Genomic DNA, 6,000 nt, shown 5'->3' on the forward strand with positions numbered 1-6,000 from the left:
TTTCTTTATTCTGTAGATAGTATGTATTTCTTCACTCTTTGTTATATTTCTGTAGGAACATTTCATATTTCCCTTGTATTGTCTTTCTGTTCATAATGTTCCTCCATTCAATATCAGCAAAAAATTTTCTTAACTTTTCAAAATCTGCTCTTGCATAATTTAATCTCTTTTTTTGTAGTCTTCTCTGTATCTTATCCTGTTCTCTTCCTGCATTTCCAACACTAATATTTACATGATCACTTCTTCCCATTGGACTAAGGTATTGTATGGTGGGAGGGTGCTCTGGCTTTTTTATGATTTTTTTTTTTTTTTTTTTGTGCGTTAAGGTTTATAGCGCCTGTAAGCACACTTGAAGAGTGTGTAGGAAGCGCTGTTCAGCTTCTGCCCATTAGTGGTGCAGGCAATTTTATAGTTGTATCCATATTAGGGCCCATGTTACCACCCAAGCTCATCTTGGATGTAACCACCTAGAACCTGGGTATCATGGTGACATGTAGGTAACTTTAAACCACTCGACAAATGGCAAAGTGTTTAAGGCTGTATGTGGTGAGATTCAAACCTATGTGTAGACGTCTGCTCGATCCCACGCTCACCACCTTAAACCACTACGCCGCTGCAACGGTGATTCTTCCCCTCGGTACTGTGTTGATTTTTCCACCCACTGATCCAATGTATTCACGATACACTGCTGGTCAGAGTGGAAGGCGCGAAAGGGACCACGACTTCCACTCTGACCAAATTTCATTCATCCCTTCTTAACTCTTAAACATACGGCGGGATTCGCTGTATGTCGCCATCTGACAACTCTGCAGCTCTAAGTTGTCAAAGTAATTGATATGTTTCCTTAGTCAACGTTCGCCTGTGGTTCATCTGCTTGCATTTGAATTTTCTTTCACCCCTCCTCACGGCCCCTTTTTGTGGATGCGTGAGCTTACCATTGTGCCCTGTTACTATTATGGGACCTTGGAAACTAAATAGTAAGACCCGAATCTCAAAATTTGTACCTTAATGAGGGAGAATGTGAAATCAAGAAATTCGTGCAAACACTGGCAAAGCTCTCAGAACTCTTCAACACTGGACCAAAATTTATCGTGAGGGAGGAAGAGACGCTTCGCCATCACCTTACAAACCTGAAGGGCATAAGCATAGTGTGAGCTAGATAACTCTGAACATTATTCAAAGACAGCTTGAGGCCAACCCTTGCATACACAGCAAGGAACTTAAGGCCAGGAACCCTCTTTGCTGGCTGGAGTGAGTGAAAGCAGTGTGCCGAGATCTGTGAGGGGCGACATGGGATAAGGAGTTGCTGTGCAGTTTCAAAACTTCGCTTCACAAATGGTCACTTTAACAGTAGGCGTGCATTTTGTGTCTCCGCACAAAGATTGGGACTTAGGTAAGTGGCGTAGGGTACTTTGGTCAGATGAGGCAAGCTTTCAGGTTACAGACAACCAGAGAGACGCACACGGTTGCCGTAACGTGGAAATTCGTCTGCTAGCGTAGAAATATTGTGACATCTGGCATCTGATCGTGGAATACATTTCTACATCCACACCCTTCCAAGAATCAGTGTCACTTTGGAAAGAAATATGTACTAAAATGTTGGAAAGAGTCATGGTAGTATTTTTTAATATATGCAGAATTATGACAACAATGTTTCTTTCATTATATTAGCGTACGTTTCTCCTATAGTATGACGTGTAAATTTCCACGTAAATGTGGAATAATCTCCACATTTGAAACGATGCTGTTGTGGCAACACTCCTATTCCACGTTGTTGTGTAGATAACCCGGCAACCCTGGACACACATGGTCAGATGAGGCAAGCTTTCAGGTTACAGACAACCAGAGAAACCGTGTGTACCGCAGACTGTAACCGTTGCCATCCACGCTACACAACACACATTAAAACCCAGATGCTTTGATGGTGTGGGGTTGTTTTTCTTACTATGGTCTTGGGAAATTAGTGTTTTGAACCAAAATAACTACTTTAAGGTAATTCTAGATGAGTTCAATGAGTGTATGGAAAAGTGCAATGCTGATACCTTCATGCAAGATGGTGCACCGTGCCATACGACAAAGTTAATTGTTGACTGGTTTGATTTCTGCAATGTCAGCCTTTTAAAACCTTGGCCTGCAAATTCGCCAGACTTTAACCCTATAGAAAATTTCTGGGCGTACATAAAACTGAAGTTAAAGGAGAGAGATACCTCATCCCTCCCATGCCTCCGTATTCAGGACATATGGGACAATATTGACGCTCAGTATCTCCACCACCTGGGTGATTCACTTCCCAAGAGACTCGAAAATGTCAAGAAGGCACGAGGGCACCCTATCATTACTAGTATAGGTGAATATCCTCATTGAAACATTTTCTGTGTCATTAATCTCCTTCACAGGATGTCACTGGTACTGCGCCTTCTGCTCTGACCAGCAGTGTAGTCAACTGTAACACCTCCATGAACCAGCATTACCCATTACTTCCATCTCTCTCCAGTTTACTCTTTTACAGCTAGTCTCCTATAATAGTATTTTCCATCTCTTCTTATATTATCAAGGCACTTAATCACCTCTCTTTGCATTTCCTTATGTTCCTCAGTTCTCCATGTATTTGTCTTAGGTGGCACATACCTAACTCTGATTTTCCTTTTTTTTCAATTCCTCTGTCTTGATTGTTACTCCCATCACTTCCACCATGCCATCACTATATTGAACTTCCTCCACACATATGATATCACGAACCATTATTAGCACTCCTCTTCCCCCTTTTCCCTCCCTGTTTCTTCTCCAGCTATAATATCCCTCTTTTTTAAAGCTAACATGGATCTTCTCTTTTAGTTTTGTTTCTACTATGCACATTACATCTAGTCTTTCTTCTTTCAAATAATCTTTAAATTCCAACACACTGGATAACAACCCATCTATATTAGTACGTCACTCTTAATTTCTTGCCTTTTCCATGACCTTCCAAAGATACCACTTCTTCAGTCTCATATCTAGAACCTTCCAAAAGAATATATTTTTTTTCACAATCTGTCCTTTTCCTATTTTTTTTCCTTAGCTTCATTTCGTAGCACTTTCTCCTTTTCCCTTTCTCCCAAGTTCATATCGCTTTTTATTCATATATCTTAAATTCAGTGTCATCAGCCAGTCTTCTTTTTCTTGTCATAATCTCCACCACCACCTGCGATCTCCTCCTTTCATGTTTGGGGGAGTGCCACTCACACAGTTTTATTAGATAGGGTCGAATAAAAAACATTTCGTCTCATCAACTCCCCTCCTCTGACTGACTGTCTTCAGCCTTTCTGTCACCGCCAAAATGTTGCATCTCTTTCTATCTTTTATCGCTATTTTCATGCTAACTGCTCTACTGATCTTACTAATTGCATACCTGTCCTTTTCCTGCGTCCCTTCTCTCTGTGTGCGTGTTCCCTGCACAAAACACACACACACACACACACACACAACGTCTGGCTGTCTCTTCAGGGACTGCAGCAGATCAAACAGTGAATTACACACACACACACACACACACACACACACACACACACACACACACACACACACACACACAGCTCAGTGGTTAGAGCGCTGGCTTCACAAGCCAGATGACCGGGGTTCGATTCCCCGGCCGGGTGGAGATATTTGGGTGTGTCTCCTTTCACGTGTAGCCCCTGTTCACCTAGCAGTGATTAGGTACGGGATGTAAATCGAGGAGTTGTGACCTTGTCCCAGTGTGTGGTGTGTGCCTGGTCTCAGGCCTATCCGAAGATCGGAAACAATGAGCTCTGAGCTCGCTCCGTAGGGTAACGTCTGGCTGTCTCGTCAGAGACTGCAGCAGATCAAACAGTGAATTACACACACACACACACACACACACACACACACACACACACACACACACACACACACACACACACACACACACAGAGAGAGAGAGAGAGAGAGAGAGAGAGAGAGAGAGAGAGAGAGAGAGATTTGAATACGTTTTTCCATCATTTCAATTTCTTAGATAGACAAAGTTAGTAAATTAGCACACAGGAAGTTAAGTTTTCTCATCTTCCTCCTCCTATTATTTCTCCTCTTCACCATCGCTTAACTCTTGCGAGAGGAGAGCGGAGAGCGCAAGCGGAAACCGGAGAGGGGAGAGCGCAAGTGTACAGAGAGCGCTAACGGAGGCGGGATCAGAGAATGAGAAAAAGAGTGCGAGCGGAAGACTGGACTGCGCAAGCGAAGAATGAGAAAAAAAAAAAAAGGTACGGGAGCGGAAGAGCTGACTCTGATTTTGAAGTGTCAGCTCCCTGCTCCTCCGATCTTATTTCTAAATTCTTGCGTTCCTGTGTTCGCGATTTGGAAGTTTGCTCAGAGCGGAGGAGCGGATATAAGAGCGCTCTTGCCCACCTCTATTTCTGTCCAAAATTATGCAAAAAAAATTTCTTCAAGCAGCTAAAAATTCATTCATTAATAGATAATGTAAAAATCTTTGTTGATTCAACTCCCTAACGATTTATGACACTGCCAACATCATTTCCAACAATTTTTCTTCCTCATTTTCCTCCTTCCTCTATTTCAACCAGATGCCACCACTTTCTTTTCATCTAAGAGACTGAACTCTTTACCCGAAGTCCCAGACTTTTCCCAAGAAATCTGCATTGGACCATTCAGGATTTGTTACTCTCCTCCAACCTCTGACTATTCAATACCTCCTATTGGTTTACAGTCAATTGGCCCCTAAGCGATTGGTACTCAGGTCATCTGGTCCACAAGTATATTAAGACTCTAGACAGTTGGTCACAAAGTCAGTTGAGACCCAAGACAGTTGAGACCTAAGATAACTGATCTCCAAACCAGTTGAGTCTCAAGATAATTGGTCCCCAAACTTACTGAGCACCTTTGTTCATTCTCGCTCAGTAAGTTAGTGTACTTACACACCCAAAGAAATTTTTTTTTTTTTTTACTACGGTAAAGCCTATAGCGCCTGTAGGCACACTTGAAGAGTGTATGGGAAGCGCTGTTCAGCTTCCGCCCGTTAGTGGCGCAGGCAATTTTATTTATAGTGGTACCCATATTAGGGCCCATATCACCCCCGAAGCTCATCTTGGGTGTAACCACCTAGAACCTGGGTATCATGGTGACATGTAGGTAACTTTAAACCACTCGACAAATGACAAAGTGTTTTAAGGCTGTACGTGGTGGGATTTCAACCTACGCGTGGACGTCTGCCCGATCCCACGCTCACCACCTTATCCACTACGCCACCGCCTCCCTGTGAGAGAGAGAGAGAGAGAGAGAGAGAGAGAGAGATTGTATGTCTGCGTTATCACCACATGTTGGAATGAGGGCATGGTACTACCTAGAACATATTTCCTAAATTCAAGATGACGTGACAGACATGTATACGAGACAAGTTGAGAGGCAAGTCAAGTGTGCAAGTTACTTGCCAAGTGAGTGTTCACACATAAGCAAGTACATAATTCGAGGAAGTAGGTTTATACTATTTGAGATCACTGACTGATCTGAAGAGTGTTCCCCGGGATTTCACCAACATTTATGTAACCACCATGCTAGCCTGAGCACATCACCACCGTCGCTCCACAATTCTACATGGCAGTGGCAAATATCGTGATTATGTGTTACAACTATTATATCGTAAAATATTATAAATACATAAAAAAGAAGTTGACAGATATAAGCAAATATGAGTAAAGAAATGGACACATCAAAGAAATGAGCGTGGATCTTCACCAAGACTTTTTAAGGGAACTGTATTTTAGAAAATCTAAAACAATACAAAATACATGCTCGAAAATGTCCCGGAAAGTTTTTGATGAGTTACTAAATACAGAGAGGCCATGGAACATACAGTCGGCTGAAACCTTGATGAGAGATGCATCACTTGCTTCAATTATTATTTTAGTGCAGTAAATAAATATCAAACCATTAAACCAGATAAGCACATCGGAAGGTGATGAACGAGCGAAAGTATAATGCCATCTCTCTCTC

Source organism: Portunus trituberculatus, chromosome 41, assembly GCF_017591435.1.
Source record: "Portunus trituberculatus isolate SZX2019 chromosome 41, ASM1759143v1, whole genome shotgun sequence".
Classification (NCBI taxonomy): Eukaryota; Metazoa; Arthropoda; class Malacostraca; order Decapoda; family Portunidae; genus Portunus; species Portunus trituberculatus.